The sequence below is a fragment of the Manduca sexta genome, chromosome 24, assembly GCF_014839805.1.
Source record: "Manduca sexta isolate Smith_Timp_Sample1 chromosome 24, JHU_Msex_v1.0, whole genome shotgun sequence".
Taxonomy (NCBI): domain Eukaryota; kingdom Metazoa; phylum Arthropoda; class Insecta; order Lepidoptera; family Sphingidae; genus Manduca; species Manduca sexta.
The window spans coordinates 10,870,078-10,889,790 of record NC_051138.1 but is presented as its reverse complement, the minus strand read 5'-3'; the positions used below and the strand labels follow the sequence as shown (position 1 = coordinate 10,889,790).

General features: G+C 34.1%; 1 long non-coding RNA gene across 1 annotated transcript; it reads right to left on the bottom strand.

Moving 5' to 3' along the window:
* Positions 1-727: 727 nt before the first annotated feature.
* Positions 728-1,753, bottom strand: LOC119190477. The gene is made up of 3 exons (XR_005112926.1): positions 1,390-1,753; positions 1,063-1,219; positions 728-774 (listed from the first exon to the last, which is right to left on the bottom strand). It is a non-coding gene; the product is annotated as an uncharacterized LOC119190477 (long non-coding RNA).
* Positions 1,754-19,713: the final 17,960 nt, after the last annotated feature.

The window sequence follows — 19,713 nt, the reverse complement described above, 5'->3', positions numbered from 1 at the left end:
AATATAACTATTATTTCATAACTCTAAATATTTATTAGCTACAAAATAACAAATATTTTTTGATTTTGCAATCTACGGTCTTATTGCATTATGTTTTAATCTGTGGAATATTAGAATTTTTGACAATTGATGGACATTGACAAGTTGACTGGCGAAAATCACAACAAATTGGAATTGTAATTTACAAGTAAAATTATTTATTGTATTGGTAAGTTTATTATTAAAATGTTATTTACTCGCTTTAAACAAATGATCTTTTTCATTGCAAAGGCAGTTATTGTGTAATAACAAGTAAATTCCTTGGTTTGATCTATTAAAGAAATCATTAGTTTTGACCATCGATATACACAATGGTTTTTACGGTAAAATTTATTGAATCTTTCTGTGAATTTTATTATTTTTCATCCCAGTAGGAATAAGAACCCCTATATTTATGTAGTACCCTGTGTTAGGATGTTTACAATAAACAATTAACATTTTTCTTATGATTCCACCTAACAGTTTCAAGGAGAGTACGACGACGAGTGCGCCCAGTAACACAGGCGGACCTCTAATCGGGACCTTAGCATTGACTGAACTGAAAATAAAGAAGTACTGGAGGGGAGTCAGAGAGAGTTAAAAGAAATGAATAAAAAATAAAAAAAAACGAATATAAAAATGATTGTAATAATGTTTTATTTTCCGATAACATATATTGGTAGTTAATCTTCCATGCGTGATGCAGTGTTGGTTATGGCAGCTTTAGCGAGTTAGTAGTTGTTTAATTATTTGATTCTGAAACAAGAAAACATATTATGCTTAAAGTCTAATAAATTCAAAGTCATAGGCACTTGGTACAAAGGATGGCATAAAATTCATAAGTTTTCTAATGGTTATATGGATGCAGTCAATGCACCCACATACATTTGCCTAGAATTACATATTTATGAAAAAATGAGAAATTATTAATGGCTTGTTTAACCTAAGTAAATAAAGTGTTTAAATTTATTTTAAATTAAAGGCTAATGCTATGTGGATGATACGTAGGTACTTTTCAAGAATGATTAATATCTATTAACTCACTGTTCTTTAATAAGAGTCCTTTCTTGTCGGTTTTGTGGAAATTTTATAAATTTAGTCAATATATGAGGCTGACTCAGACACTTGCCTGAGGCACTCAGAGACTGTTTGCTGGGCCATCGACCCATCTATACTTAGTTCCACAGCTCCCTAACAACTCCTGGAATAAAAATGTAGCGCAGTATATGAAATTAGACAAATATTATATACATTTTAGTACAATGCATCAAAAAACAAAAACAAGATCATTTAGACGTTAAGAATACTACAATACTAATACCAGCTAGGTTCTTGAGAAAGGTAGAAAGTAATATTTCTTCTGTAGCTTACCTTAGTGGTAGTATCAATTTCCCGTATATGTTCTTTGGAGGAATTAGTGGAACTATATCCTCGCAGATGGTTTCAAAAAGGGGTGGCAAAGTCCTATAAGTTCTTACAAATTCCATGTTCCGAAGGTTTTACGCAGTTAGAGACGCTTCCAACTTCGCCCAGCACTTTCCTATTGCAACAATTCTGCACACAGGAGTTATTGAGCAATTTTAAAACCTCTGAAGTACCAAACGAAAATCAAACGAAAGGCTTAGAGCTTTCGTAAGATTGACGCTAAAATCCGAACGAAGAAACGATGTATTTTATGTCAAATGTGTTTTCATAGTGCGGTCGACGAAAGTAAAAATGTCATAAGTGTCAAAATCCGATTACGGATCCGTTGTCGAATCCGTCATCGGATCCGTAACACTTCGTAGTAACAAAATGTACGATCCGTCATCCGAAACTACAGATTTCGTTTTTCGAAGTAGACTCTCTGTTAGTTCAAAATAAAGTGCAAAACCAACTATTCTGCTTCGTCGGGTGTCGCAAATATTATGCAAAACTATGGATACAAAACTGGTAAAGTGTTATACATGGATGTACGATCGATCGATCGATGATTGATGACACTGAGAAGCAATACCTATAAAAAAAAGAAGTTTTTTAGTTCTCACTGTTTACTTGTACACCTAAAAATTGCATCTCATTACATACACTAACTGACTCAAAATATAAATTCCAATATGTCATTTCTAATGATTTCATTAAAACTTTTAATACGCTAAATATTAAAAACTGCAGTTCTGTGGAGTAATTATGTGGTCCATTATAAACATCGTAGCACGGTACATTTCATTGTCGTTTTTAATAATTATCTTGACCATAGTAACTTTCCTGATTTATTGTCTTATTACGGAGTTCCGGTGCCTGTCTTTCGGCTTCCTGATGAGGTCCACTTTACTAAATGGTACTTTCTAAATACAAATGCTTTAATTTTTTATGAAAATAACAGCATTGCTGTTAAAATTTGTTATAAATGTTTATTTTTTTTTTAATATTAAAACGAGATGATACATTCATATAAACTATTTCATTTAAATATAACATAATTATTCATTTATCATAAATTCATAAATCATAAGTTACATCCTAATTAGATATTTAAGGATCAAAGTTGGTTGGTCTGACTATAAAGATAGCCGACGCGCCAACTCTACGCACACAGCTACGCACGGCGCTGTGTGACTGAATTTTGCGAAGAATTACCTAAAGTTGTCATTACGCGCTGCACGTAAACGCTCTTAAAAAAATATAGTTTGTTTAGAATAGACACACCATAAATTACTGTTGAAAGAACATACACACGTATAAATAATATACAATTGACTTAGTAGGTCTCTCGTAAGCACCCGCAGTGTCCGGCGCAATAAGAACTACAGCAATATGTATTCATATTTTTCGAAATATAATTTAGGAAATTCGACCGCGTCGACTTTTTGCAATAATGATGTCGAGCATTTCTTGAACGTGATTTTGTAATACAACTATCGCATGTCAGTCGTATTGCATCGCATATCATAGACGATACAACAGGCGACAGCATGGCTACGATGTTGATACCAACGCGACTTGCAATAGTGCATAAATACGAAGTTGTATCGCAACAACTGCGCGATTGCGTTGCATCTACATAGCTGCAAAAAGGCGCCGTAGACGACCTCCCTTTTCACCAGACTCTTCAACAGTAGTAAACCGTCGCCCACGCGCCTGCCTCCGACAATTCATAAACAGTTGCAATAAAGACGAACTTTGAACGCGGTTCTTGGACACATTAGTATAGCCTTGTACGCGCGTTTGAATCGATACAAATACGACAATTTACTTTGGGTCATCTACAGCGCCTTGAAAGCGCGTTCATAAAAGACATCGTCGGCGCCTTAGAAATACGCCGTCTGCATAGGCGCTAAAGTTGTGGTTAGTGTTACCATTATTTAGTCTTGACTCATGTCTTATCATCAAGCTACCAACTTATCTCAACAAATGCTCGTCAAGTCTCATCACAATCACGATTTACCTATGAGTTCACCAACATTTAGTCGATAGAAATACGTTGATTTAACTGTTTATTGGTTTCACTTTACACAAAGTTTTTAAAGGCGAATATAATATGAAAGGTTAACGTACGTAGATTTCAAGACAAAAGATATCTATGTAGTAGGCGCAAGAAAAAATCACAGGATCTTTTACTAATTTTCTAGGCATATCCTAGGTATTTTAGAATTGGATTCAAAGAACTAATGACTTCCCTTAAATCAGATATCGTAGTAGGTAAATCAAACACGGATTCGATTCGGCAATGTTATCCAAGCGACTCCTCAGGGACCCATTTGGAAATATCCCTTCAATCCATCTGTACACTACATTTTAATAAATTATAGGATTGTGAGTGATCTTGTTCAAATCACTTTGAGTTTATTTTATAGTTGTATCGTCGTCGTAAATCGCGGACAGGTTACAAGTTATATGAAAAATGTTATTTCATGCGATGAATAAATATTATTGATGAATATTCTATCCACCATTTATAGCATTCTTTCTATTTAATACATTTGGAATCAAAGACACTATTTTTTTTTGCACGGCAAGGAGACTCCACTGCACCTGTTGGTAAGTGGAGTGGGGTCCAATAGAATTATAACGGCCTGTTGAACCCGGATATCCATAGGCTGATTCCGAAACGCGACACACTTACGTGGACCACTATGGCGGGTTTTAGCCCCTTGTGTACGATGGTCCTTATGTGGGCGGATATAAAATATATCTTACAACTAACACTAATACTAATAAGTAAGACCACTGGTTTTAAATGTAATACTCTTATTCTCCTCTTTTTTACCTATCTCGCACTCAAACTGCAGTTAGCGCAATGTACTACATTGACGCGCACAAATAAATTAGGATTTAAATTCTGACCAAGCGCCAAGGCCTTACAGGCATGAGAAAAACTAATTGTATCTTGATGATACATAGGGACATAAACGAATATTCGCGCGTTGAGCCGTCCGGATTTGATGGTGACCTTCGGGCGACCGCCGGGCCGAGTCCCTAACCCTATATACAACTTAACCTATGCACGGCCTACCAGCTAAAACTCCGCGGTGGCCCTCTTCGGCGCATTAGGGACAGCTGCGGGCTTCCTCTGACGTTGAAGTGTCTAGTCTGCGACCGCAGCCGCCCCTGCGACCTTTCGTTACTGCACCATCCGCTGAATGGCGTGGCCTCCCATTGGCCAGCGGTATTGGTCGATTTAGTTGGCGGCAAATGTGTGCGAATTTGAATGATTTTCGCTCTCACACACATATGACCATTACGCGAATTATTATAGAAATAGTTTATATTATTATAAACAACGGTTACGAAACACTAATAATTATTAATATAACTATTTAAAAAACAAATACAATAGTGCCATTAAATAATTACACACATAAATATTTAAAACTTCAACTTCTTATTCAAAACACATTCAAAAGCGGAAGTAGGAAAATAAAGACTGTGTTGCTAGCATAGTTACCTACTTATAGCTAACTAGAGCTCATGGAGCGTGTAATGAGCAAGCGGGAAATAGGGCTTTGCTTTCAAACCGACAAGCCTAAACGGTCTTTCGAGAAAATTTTGTTTCCTATTCAAGTCGTTACTTAATACATAATCGACAATTATGGTCAATCAAAAACAGCTTAGTAACGATAGAAAAAAAACGAATGATATAATGATGACGATAAGTACCTTGTTTCTATTCCGTAAGAAATTTATTACAGGCAAATATATTATGTACCCATTTCTTAGTATTTACAATTCTTCATGCGGAAATAACAAATAATCAATATTTTGCATATTTTATTTTGTTTTCGGAAAACTTACAGGTATATTAAATTTTAATAGTTGAACATAAATATGAGAAGGTCATTCAAATGTTTTCACAAATAGAATGCAGTACAAGAGTTAAGGGGTCGAAAGCTCAAATATACACTTATTATAATATAAAGACTATTTTACATTTATATATAAGGGTTCCTTACCTAATCAACAGAAGAAAATTGTTATCTGAAATACACGATATTGATAACACAAGTAGACAAAAAATGTCTTTGTCATAAAATTTATTTTATGATTTTTCTATTAATTATACTCTACTACTATGTGAACCTATTGCTGAACTACAGCTTTTACATTTTTTTAAATCTTGTTTCCAAAGATGTCAGATGCAAAGGGTAAAGCTGGAATTTTTGTTGGCCCACAAATTAAGAAACTTTTTGCCAGTGAAGAATTTCCAAAATTACTTACTTGTGCTAAACAAAAAAGTTAGAATGGTTCTCAAGGATTACTTTAGGGAATAACAAAGTTGAAAATTAGCGAGAGCTAGTTGATAACATGTTACAAGACTTTAAAGCTATGTGTTGCAGATTGTCTCTTAAAACACATATACTGCATGGTCATTTAAAATAAATTTGATAACAAGGGGGCGTAGTCAAAAGAACAACGAGAACGTTTTCATCAATATATCATGGACTTCGAACAACGATATCAAGGCCAATACAACGAAAATATTATGGAGGACTATATTTGGGGTTTGGTGAAAGAAAATACCTATAAACACGAAAGAAAAAGTAATAGGATTCACTTTTAAACTTTTTTCCAATATTTTGTAATTTGATATGATAGTAAAAGTTGATAAAAATGTATATATAATGTATATATATCAATAAATAAAGATTTAAATCACGGATTTTCTAAAATAATAATCAATCATTCTCCTGGATACAAAAGCAAATTTTTCAGGCCGTATAATTTTTTAACATCTAACTATCGATAAATCTAACGAAATTTTATACCCTCTTATCACAGTCCAAATTCATGTTGACCTGTGTAATAATTATAAAAGTTTTAGTCTTTTAAGGAAGACAAAAACCTTATGTGGACTTCGTACAAAGTCTTGTTGGATATAGACCCATATTGATTTATTAGAATTGCAGCTTGCCTGAAAGAGGTTTGTCTCATAATACTGCCTAATTAGTTATAATAGTATTCAAAGGAATTATTATGTTTGTAAAATACTGAAAACATTAAAAAATGTCTATCTATCTAAATACGGTGCTTATAAATAAATATAACTGAATATTAAAAATCAAAACATACTTTAAATCAAGATTTCATTAAGTCAAGATATCAGTTCTCCTCAATCACTACGAGTTTATTTAAAATGTAAACCAACGCTGTAATTGGCATCGCTTGCAAGAACTTGCTTTAAATCCTTATAAAGCAGCAATTTACTGATCAACCAGTTAGTGCACACAGAATAATTCATCTTTTTGACGGCACATTTGTACGTTTTATACGATACAATAAAAGTGATTAAAACAATGTCTAAGCCTTTATTGCTCCACTCCGACATGACTATTATTCTGAATGAAAACTTAACCTACTTTAGTCTATGATTACATTTATGCTCAAGACTCCGAAACAAGGCATGGCTATATCTAAAAACTGTAGTGAATTTATTTAGGCATCTTCTGTTGGTTAAGCGTAGGTATACTTCTTCAATAAACTTTCTATGAATATTAATATTGAATTTTTTTTAAACTATTGACGAACGTCTTTACAAAAAAGTTTATTACGGTACTAGCATTTGCTCGCGGTATTGTCCGCGTGAAAGAGCTCCACAATACGTTGCTTCCTTCAATTGACAAAATTGTAGAAAAGTTTGTATGTGAACAAATTCATAAATTTTATAAAGTTCATGATGTTATTTATGTAAATCAATTTGGTTTTCAAACAGGTATAGGCACATTAGACCTCTTGTCTAAAGTTACGGACGAAGTTTATGGCCACTTAAATAAAAGAAAACATGTACTGACCTTATTCATCGACTTTTCACGTGCGTTTGATACTTTAATACATAGCAAACTAATAGAGAGGTTGGAAAATTGTGGTATACGTGGGCCCTTGCTCTCATGGTGCAATAACTACCTCAAAAACCGGAAGTTTACTGTAAAAATAAATAATACATACAGCGATCTTAGACCAGTAACCCAGGGAACTGCACAAGGTTCGGTTTTGGGTCCATTGTTTTTCTTGACCTATGTTAATGACATGAATAAATGTATCCAACACAGCACGTGCTACCAATTCGCGGATGATACATGTCTTTTAATAGCCGATAAAGATCCAGAATTAGCTATAGGACGTTTGCAATCTGACCTAAATTCCCTTGCAAGGTGGTGCCATGACTCTGGTCTGGTGTTAAATGCTAATAAAACTAAGCTTTTAGTAATTAAATCGCCATATATCACACTTACTTCATTTAAAAAAAAACTAGTGGCCCACGATCATAATTGTTTACACTCTTCTAATTGCAAAACTTGTCAATGTCCTTTTATTGAAACTGTTGACAGACATATGTACCTCGGTGTATTAATGGACAGTAAATTCAACTGGTCTCTTCATATTGAATATGTTTGCAGTAATTTAAGGCAGTTCTTGGCAAACATGAAAATACTAAGCAGGCGTATTCCTTTCAAGACAAAGTTAATGCTTTACAACACACTGGCGGAATCTTATATACAATATGGCCTTCTTTGCTATGGTCGTACGTTTAAAACATATGTTAGTCGCATATATGAACTCCAATTAAAAATTATCAAAACGATTGTCTCCACTAATGTCAAACCCCAATATACTCATGATGAAAAAGGTCTATTTAAGCATTGCAAAATAATGAACATTTATTCACTAATAAAATATACCCTACTTAAACATTATTATTTTAATACGTCCGTAAAAAGTGTCATTAAACATCCTATATATACTCGGGCAATCGCTCAAAACCAGTTATTTCAACCGAGTGCTAACAATGCGTACGGGGAGCGGACAGCTAACTATATTATACCCCGACTTATTAATAACTTGCCTACCGACCTAATTGAGAAAATTACACCATCTAATTATAAGTTTAAGTTGAAAACTATCTTTTTAACCAATCAATAAGTTTAAGTATATTTGGTGTAGTTAATGGTGTATACAGATTTACCCGGTCATTAAGGAATAATAATTACAGTTTTTGTATATTATATATACTAAGTACCTATAGTTATGTATCGTTACTGTTGTAAACTCTTATCAGCTCTAGTATAAACCTCTGTGGTTTAATAGATGCTAGTATTGTATAATTATTGTATTTTTTTTTTTGTGTAAACAATAAAAAAAAAAAATTATAAAAGTCCTCAACTTATTTTCTCGGAATAGAAAGTAGCCTATGTCCTTCCCAGGGTCTGTATTATATACTGTCCCACTGTTGGGCTCGGGCCTCCTCTACTACTGAGAGGGATTGGGCCTTAGTCCACCACGCTGGCCTATTGCGGATTGGTAGACATCACACACCTTCAAAATTCCTATAGAGAACTTCTCAGGCATGCAAGTTTCCTCACGATGTTTTCCTTCACCGTTGAAGCAAACGATAATTCACAAAGAATACACACATAATTTTAAAAAAATCAGAGGTGTGTGCCCTTGGGATTTGAATCCGCGGACATTCGTCTCGGCAGACCGTTCCACACCCAACTAGCCTATCGCCGCTTTGAAAAGAGCTTGTAAAACATTATTTAAATAAAGAAAATGTTAAGTTTGACTTTCAACATATTCGTCTGCAATGTGAATGGCCTAGCTCGACTGAGGTGCTACCATCGCTTCACACAAAACTGAAGTGGAGTGCTCGTTGTGTTTCGTTTGGTAAGATTTACGGAGGCCAAAACAACCCTCTCTTCCTAATTCCTATTCGTTTCTTTTACGGCCGGCAACAATCAACTATTCTCCTGAAATTGTAATTTATATGTTCTTACAGTCCATAATGAGTTAGGAGGCTATTACACCCATTTGCCGGTTTATGCTAAAAACTTATATTTCTTAGTTCCTCACGATATTTTGTCTCTACTTCCGGAACATAATTTCAATATGAAAAATCGTCATTGGTTATATTATTTTGTATATGTGCATGGCAAAGTAGTCCCGCTGCACTTGATAGTGAGTGGAGTGGCATCCAGGAGAATTTCGCCTGACGAGAGATGACCCATCGACTGTCGACACAATTATGCCGGCCTATTGGAACCGGATATAGGTACACACGCTGATCCCGAAAAGCGACATACTTACGTGGGCCACTATGCCGAGTTTGACATCTAATCAGATCATCTGACAATGCAAATTCATATACACAGGGCTCCCAAACCCCTCACACAAGCTTATCATTTAATCGCATTTAACACTCTGTCGCATTGGGAGTATCATAGTACGTACGAGAATATATAGGTTGTAGCATACCATGTGTCAGAATGAGGGTATTAATAATCCCACATATTTCTATTACATGGACGTTAGTAAAACAGGAGAAAACCGAGAAATCTTTGAATACATATATTACTCAATTATTACAATTTTAAACGGAATAACGCGGCAGCCGTATGCGTCACTAGCATCGATCGTGTCAGACTTCAAATGCCAGTAGATTAATATATAAAAATCTAAACGGCTCAGCAATATAACGCACACTTCTGGCAATGCGTCGTTAATAGAGAGTGGCTATTAACGGGTAATTGTAGATTGAAAAATATTTTTTTTATCGAAGATTTTATCAATAATTTATAAAAGCGATCGTAAAAGCTATTAAAACATTTGATTTAGATATCACTGGCTTTTGCTCGGGTCTTCGCCTTTCAACTGATAGTTTTTTCTGGATAAAAATCCCGCTATGTAATATTTTCCTGGGAAACAAAGCAATGTCCTTCTCAGTGTTTCAACTCTCAATCTATCCCTATACTAAATTTCATCAAAATCCATTCGATAGTCTTTGAGTTTATCGTGTTCAGAAAACGCAGCGGGGCGAATTTTTATAATAAGTAAGGATCACTCTATCATTTTGTTATTTTGGGCAATCGCGTCTTTCAACATACACCCAGCAACTCTCCGGATCAATTTGTATAAATAGCCTAACCCTATTTATTCATTCGTAAAATATACTGCAAAATGACCTAAATTTCACGTAATATGAGCTGTGTGTTTACGACATACGAATTTATGATAATTCCTACTAGGCACTTTAACATTCGGAACAAACATCTAAGAAGTGCTGCGATGCTGTATTATGCAAAAGTAAAAATCGTATGAATTTATTCACAAGATAAAACAGGCGATATTAGGACGAGAATATGACTAACGCTTGGGGATTATTTAATATATTTATTTATCAATTTGCACTTACTAGTATCACGCCTCTATCCCATAGGGATAGGCAGAGACTATGGATTGCCACTGTTCACGATTCTGGCATACTTCTCGCGCCTCCACCTTCATTAATCTTTTCATGCATTCCCGCCGGTTTCGGGTACTTTTGACGTGGCCTTTACTGAGAATGTCAGATATCTGACATTCGAAGGTTCGGTGCGGTCGACCCCTACTGGCTCTTCCATCTTCATTCGCCTTATATGTCCTCTTTGTCAGTCTCATATCATCCATCCTCTCCAAATGTCCAAACCACCTTAGCATACCCTTCTCAATTTTTGTAATTACATCCTTTGTCACTCCACACATATCCATGACCGTAGTATTCCGCACTCTATCATTCATAGTCACCACACACCACACATGCTTCTTAATGCTCTCATTTCCACTTCGCTAAATTTGCTCTTCATGCAAATAATGTTAAGGGCGACTTAATGCTGAAGGCATTCTGTCCAGTCAACAGTCAACTTGAAGTGGTTCCGAGATAAAACTAGTAACATAGTGTCGATACAATTAACATAGTAATTTATTAAAGTATACGGTAATAAATACAGTTATTTCTGTAATAAATAATTAAAGCAATAAATTTGACCCTTAAATAGAATACTATATTTGTAAACATGTCTAGAAAACACAATTAATCAGTGGTAAAAGGTAAAATTTTCCTATAAACTCATCGGTTTCTTTACTATCGTTAACTCATGTTGTGACTACAGCTCATTAAATTATTTATTCACTTTTCGCTTAAACAACTAAACGACTCACTGTTATACCAGAAAAGTGTAGGGTGTATACACTATACACTTAGTGTTGCTACAACATCTATTTTTGAATACAATTAGGGAATTGTGATTTTAAGATGGATACATTCGTATCAATACATAAAATCTTCGTGTATAAACAGACTGTAAAATAACGTTGCTGAACTGGCTTTTATAGAAATTATTACACTGGGAGTGAGGCCACACGAAACGCGCCGCATCCACACAAAGGATGCAAATGACTCACCGCATCGTCACCACACCACGCCGTGTGGCCCTACCGTTAATAAAGATTATTTTACAGGCTGATAATGATTATAGTGTCCAGTGGGGAAGTTGTGACCCTTTTAATACTAGCTATTACAAAAAAGCGGCGATAGCCTAGTTGGGTGTGGAACGGACTGCCGAGACGAATGTCCGCAGGTTCAAATCCCAAGGGCACACACCTCTGACTTTTCTAAAAAATCATGTGTGTATTCTTTGTGAATTTATCTTTCGCTTTAACGGTGAAGGAAAACATTGTGAGGAAACCTGCACATCTGAGAAGTTCTCTATAGGAATTTCGAAGATGCGTGAAGTCTACCAATCCGCACTAGGCCAGCGTGGTGGACTAAGGCCTAATCCCTCTCAGTAGTAGAGGAGGCCCGTGCTCAGCAGTGGGCAAGTATATAATACAGGGCTGATATTATTATTATTATATATGGGTCAAAATCACAGAGGTGAGCATTTTAGGTTTTCAAATATCTGAGAAATAAAGTTTTCTTTTTTACAAAACTAATAATAGGAGTCTGTTATTTAATTTGTCATGAATCTTTTCTATGAAGAGGCACGCACAAACATGTATATTTTCGAAATTCTACCTGTTAATAAGAATTATGCCAGAGACGTGACTCATTTCGGGAACACTTTTAAATAATTTTTAAATAATAACATAACTTATGTATTTCAAAATCACCTTCCATAAGTTATAATAAACCTGTTCCTAAATCGAAAAATGTTGTTATTTTATACATATTTAAATTCGAAACGCTTATTTTTCAAATTACTCTCCATAAATGTTCAACTGGTGTAAATTCTGCTCCAAAACTTCAATTTATTTTAAACATTCTTGCACTAAGTTGTATAAAAATAATAGAAATACACAAGGTCAAAGGTCATTTCATTCTATGTATGCTAGATTTAACTTTAAAGTTACGTATTAGTGATGTATTTGACTTTTTGTGACGTTCCCGAAAATGATGATGGCGTTCCCAAAATGATAGTGAAGTTCTCTAAATGACGTTAACGTTACCTGAATGAGCGCAACACCCGGTTTCCAAAATTTTTATGCATGAAAATAAAATACATTTATAGTTATAACTTTATTTGTAGTTTAGAAATGAGGAACATGAGTATCCTTAAAATGATGAATGAGTATCCTTAATGGTAAACTTAAAATGTAATAATAATAAACTTTGTAGTTTAAATCACAAGCAACAGGTATTAGGAACTAAATGCTAATAGCACATTATTATTAAGATTATTAACGTAATAATGGATAAAATTAAAATAAAAAACAATAAACTTTGTAATTTCAAAATAAACAGACATTAGAAACATTATTACTATATGCATACTTGCATAACATCACAAAGTAACTTGAGTATCAAAGATTGAACTTAGCCCTACAATAATAAACCTACAAAAGACGTAAAAATATTTAAAAAGAGGAAGAGGATTTTTTATGGCTACAAGCACTGTTTTGCTGCGCTACACCAATGCCAATAAAGCTAGGGAAACATATTACAGGAAGGAAATTGGTTTCGGAATTTGGATTAAGTCAGGAAAGTTGGTCAAGATATAATATATCTTCTAGATAGAATATAATATATCTTCTATCTATATATATATATATATATATATATATATATATATATATATATATATATATATATATATATATATATATACTTATAATAAATCTATAGAGAGGTCAATTCTGTACATGAAATATATTTCCAAAATAACTGTCAGGGGGTGATTAGAGATCGATACTGATGGCAAAAATGCAATTAGTAAAATTTTTGTCTGTCTGTCTGTCTGTATAACCGTTATAGAAACAAAAACTACTCGACGGATTTTAACGAAACTTAGTACAATTATTTTTCATACTCCTGTGCTGGTTATAGTATACTTTTCATCACGCTACATACAGGCTAATACAGGGCTGATATTATTATTATTTATTATTTATTATTATTACAAAGAAGGAGATATATGATATAATAACATAAAGTGAATTCTTGAACGATACATGCATAGCATCACGCCCTTTTCCTTTTTCAGAGGTGTAATAGACCCAATTTTGGCAAACTATGTCAGGTCCCATATAATAGGAGACGGCCCTATTTCTATTATTATTATTATTATTCGGCATATTTCCTAACTCCGGGCCGAGTAGAAAAACCCAATGTTACTTTACCTGAGCCGACATTCGACCCGAGACCTAACTCGATAGTCGTGCCGCACACGTAATACAACAATACAGTCATTGGAACAATCGCACACAAATATATTATGTTTATGGATATATAATTATTATTCGTTGGTAAGAGTAGCGTGTAGGCTTTCCGATCTGTGATCGTAGCAATGAAAGATTAAAAGGCAAAAGCCCGTAAAAAAATTTAAATCCCGATAATCTCTTAGGCTTTAGTTTTTCGACTCGCAAGTTATTGGATGTTAGAATGAAAACTGCCGCCATGCAGCGGTACTTTTTATTTTATTTAGAACTCAAGCAGGGATACTATCACTAATTATAAATCGTACATCTGTACTTTGACTGACTTGTTAAAGTAAACGCAAGCCCATTCCGCGTGTAGTGTTCACACCTAGATAGGACAATATTATCGCTACTCACCCTGTGATCGCATGTACTACTTTATATAAGTTAAATTTAATATTTTACCCAGTTTTGTGAACCAAAATAAATAAAAAAGAATTAAACTATTTTTCGGATTTTATCGCGGTTTTAATATTTTTATTTGCTCCCGACGTTTCGAAGACTTTGCAGCCTTCATGGTCATGTCAGTCCCCCCGGTGACCCAATCAAATGGTGCGATATTATTCCCACCCATACATTTAAACGGAATCGTCTTTGTGACCTTTGTGGCCGTTTCTTTTGGAATTACCCTAAGTATTTGGAGCCCAGTCATGAGTGTTGAGGTATTTTAGATAATCCGGCAGTATTCATCGTAAACCAAACTTTCCACTGCGATAGTTCAAGTTCTCGGGCAACGATATTGGTGGACGTTGAACAGAACATAATTTTTTAACCATTTCATTATTTTATTTTATTTTCTGATCCAAGTAATAAGTTTGACTTTATTCCTTAGGTCTACATGGAAGTCTTTCATCAATGTTATTTTCCAAAAGTATAGATAAAACCCAAGCTTGTTATACCTTGTAAGATAGCTATTGAAACGTAGATATTTTTAAGCACATCTGCCGAGTATCTTTCATACATTTATTTTTCAACATTTCAAATAGTTAAACTGATATGAGTAAAGTCGTTCCGGAATTATTTATATTTTTTATAATCAATCGACTGCTACAACGCAGTCGGTTCATGAATCTAAAATTTTAGTGTGGATAATAATAAAACAACTTGTCTCCGACACAATAAGAGCAAACAGACGTAAATCAAATGATAGAAAGTAAAGAAAATATAGGTAAATAGAAAGAATGACTGGATTTTATGAAAAAAACTTCAATGTCCAATATCTTGAAAACGGTTCGTTTTGGGATATGGTGTTTCATAGTGTAAGTAGTCAGAAATGATGGAAACTATAACCTCTTAAAGGATCTAGGTCGACTTAATCTGTAACCCTGTATATGTGGAAAATACTCGAATAAAAAACAATGTAAATTTGCGCTCATCAAATATTTACAAAGAATCTATCTTTGACTTAGCGCTTAACCGATCTCAGTTGTTAATAGTTTCTTTGAACTAAAATAAAAAATATTAATGTAAATTAGTCATCTTGATATTTTACAAATATTACTATCTCGCAGCCACGAGTCTTTTAAACAAAAACTAGTTAATGATAAATCGTTATTAACAACACCACCATTATACCCCCTTTATTTCTAGTTTGAAATAGTTTAAAAATGTTATAGTATATAATAGTAATACGAGCCCTGTATTATATAGTGCCCACTGCTAAGCACGGGCCTCATCTACTTCTGAGAGGATTTCAGACTTTAAATAACCGCGCTAGCCTAGTGCAGGTTGCCAGTCTTACATACCGTTGATATCCTTTTTGGGGAATTCTCAGACATGTAGGTTCTCTCATGATATTTTCCTTCATCGTTAAAGCGAATGATAATCGATAAATAATATACACATCAGTGGCGAAGCGTCCATACAAGGCGATTCCTACCGGGTTACCTTTTGTAAATTTATTAAAAATAATAAAAGAAAAACATAACAATATAACTGGAATAAAAATAGTAGATTCAAACATGTCATCTTATACTTATTCACTTAAATCAATACTTCAACGAGTTAACGTTATCTGTATTTCATATAAATTCGTTAAATTGTAACTCGCGCGTAGCTTCTCTCGCCATAATTATTTATTTTGTAAAGCCTTTTTACAATAACATCCGCAAAATGCATATTCCTGGTCTCTTTTAATAGAAAATTTACGACAGTCAAATCATCAACCAGTCTATACGATATTCAAAATGTCGTTGATTAGTATCCACTTTACGAACTTGATTTCTATAATTTTTAATCATACTAAATCGACAACGTCGATGTGTTTTTAATGTCTCCGCTAATCGATTTGAGACTTTGTTAAAAGCCTATTGAATAATTTCTATACAGGGACAGGCGGGCGGATTGAATCCTCCACGTACCGTTCACAAGTCATTTCTGGTTACGTTTAACCATACGGAGACCATTCAAAAACTTAAAGAAAGCAATTGCCATCTTGGCAACGTCCATGTAAAAATCAGGACAGGTCAGAGAGCTCATTTTAATCTAGAAGAGTTGCTGGCAGCCGCCTTATTCCAGGTCAGCGACCTGTAGCTTATTAGTGTCGTGAATGTGTGGGCACTAGACGCCTAGAGAGCTGTCATTTTGTGAATCTTTAGGCAACCTCACGAAATTAGACCGAAGCTTTGATTAAGTTCAACTTGTCAGAATTTGGGTAACTAACTCGATATAAAGGGACTGAACCTGTCATGTTACGAAGCGGCTTATCAAAATATTAAGTAAAATCGAAGTATTACATGCTCGAATTGGCGATACCAAATTGTTTACTGCTTGAAAGATTTGAAGATACTATTTAGCGAACTTTAACCTATAACTTTGTTCGCGAAGAACAATGTGTTAAAGCAGAATTTGCCTAAGTTCTGAGTACAACTAATATTAAAATCAATAGCAATTTTTCTCTGGCTTGTGATGCAACCGGTAACGAAATGTTAAAGATGAAATAAAACTTGAGCGTTGTGAAAGTTCCATATTTATTTTAAAAATTGTTTCTAAATTATAAGTATTTGTTATTCGGTTTCAGCTACTCAGTTAAATTTTTCAGTAGCACGTGTAATACACTATGAATTAAACCTGATATTAACTGTGTGCGGATTTTCTTCTTTACAAATACACGTTTAGATATACATTTGCTGAGATGCGCGAATCCATATCTGTAGGCACTTCATTATCTATTTCTGATGCTAAACAATAGTTTACTTTTGTGTTTAAGTTTAAAACAAAGCTAGTGTAATAATCAATATTAATTTCTCATGGTGACAAGCGCAGCTAACTGTAATGCAGAGTCCATTTAAAGTTCTTTGTGTTGTCTTCTCTTTATGGCAATCGTGGCACATAAAGGTACGGCATTAGCAGGACTTGTTTCTTTCATTATGTATTTTTTATAAGTAAATATTTTATCGTTCAATATAACAGGTACTTTTTGTATATAAACGGAAACGATAAGATTCTTTATTGTGGAAATATCAAAGCGTCATAAAGGATCAAACACTGAAGGAATTTATATGCAAGCTATATGATTTAACTAGGTTTTGTGTCAGTTTCCACCGAGGCAGCATACGACCGACTATATCGTTAGGTGCGTCAAAGAAATCTCTCGACTTCAAACTAGTTTGAGGGGAGAATTCTCAAGCACTTTTGTTTAACGACGTATTTTAATAGTTATACAAATATATAACACCAAAATAGTTACAGTACTAAAACAATGTTATACAAAGTATGTATTAATTTAGTAACAGATTTAAATATACCCGTGGGCCACTTCAGTAAATTCCTGCAGGTGTTGGAAATGTGAATGTTGGACACGAAAAGAATAAAATTCAGATAGAAGACACGTATATCACGACGGACACGCCGCTAGGTAATTTTACAAGATGAGGGAAGTCTGACTGCCTAGGTGGCTTAGTTGTATTACGGCATGACTGCAATGCTAGTCTAAGTCTTGGGTTCGATCGTCGCGCCGTGTCGCTCAAAGTGATATAGACTTTTTCTGTTTATCACACCGGAGTCTAGGATTTGTGCCTGGAATGGCGGTAAACTTGCCTGCAATTGCCTTTAATTTTTTCGAGACGAGGCAAAATCTGTAAAATGCCGCCCCTGCCCATTTATATATTTACTTTTATCATCATCATTATCATTTCGCGCCCCGTGAATAGGGAATGTGCATGTGATTTAAATTGACTTAATTTTTTTTATCCCTAATAAGTACTTTATAGTTCCGATATTACACCTAAACCATTATTTTCTCATTTACTTTCTATTTAAATATATAAAACATTATTCAAAAAGTGTAAATTATGCGCGCGAAATTCAAATTTGTGAAACGCACCACCATTGGTCGAATCGAAACGTGACGTCACATTATAGTCATACTTTGCTAGTCGTGTTTGAGAGAAAAATGTTTTTATTTGTATTCCTGTAGTGTTTCTAATACCTTGTGCGATTTCGATACATATTTATATTAGGAATGATCAATAACAATGGCGGAAAGTGGTTTTGTCAAAGTACGATCAGACAATCCCCAAAAATAGATACTTTTATTTTAGCAGCATATTTAACATCAAATTCAAAGTTTATGTCCGCTGAGGGCAAAGAAATAAATGCTGCGAGGTAATTATTGTAATATATGGTATTTTTTAATCCATTAAATCGGTTTTTATGCATACGTATTACGTACACTCTGCTATACTTACCTAGTCATAAACTCAATTAATGTTGTTAACAGTCACTTTACTTTATAAAATTTTAATAGATTTTATTGATTTTTGTATGCCTGTGAATGTTCAAGTGTTTAATGGAAACGTAGATACCCAACGAAGTAGATGACCAATTAATATTATTAAAACTTACGCGAGACATATTAAATTAGTCAAAAACAACACGATGACCAATTGAATCTTTTTGTGTACGTATTTAAAAAAACACTTTTTCTGTTGTCCTTTAAGTAGTATTTTGGCCTGTTAGTACCAGGCAATATCGATAAAATTGTTTTTCAGCTTCTTCCATGACGAAACAGCGATGTAAAATAAAGAACTTTAATTTCTGATTCTTTGTGCAAACAGTAAACAACATGGAACGTGCTCTGTGACGTCATCCGTAGGGCGCGAAAAATTAAGGCATTTGAACATGGCTGATATTTTTAAATCTGAATAATTAATAAATCAATTCTCATAATGTGATTGGGAACACAAAGAAAATTTTTGTATTAGTTTCTCCAGCGATTTTTTTCTTTCTTTTACTAACATGTGCTTTCGATATATCGTATTGTTTTAAGTACCAATTCATTTCCACAAAAAGACTTTTACGCGGGATAAGCCGCGTATTAAAACTAGTGTTACAAATCTATATTCATCTATAGTCCACAGCGTGTTCGACAGTTCGCTGCCGTTTTGCTCCGCAATAAAATCACTCGCAATCCACCAATGTGATTAGTCTCTTGATCTTAATCGCATAATGGGTATTAATAAAGTGCTGTCAAATGACAATTTACGTGGAACGAAAATCAATATGGTTGATATAACATTACAATGAACCAAAAATGTGACATTTAAAATGCTAACATATTATTATAAATAAACTAGGCATAAAAGGCAAAGGAATTTGCACGATATTTGACAATAACCATTTTTGTTGGTACCGTTTGTTCAAAATGGAATAATAGAAATACTACAAACATGATTTTTAAGGAAAAATTCCCAACATGGTTAAATTATATTT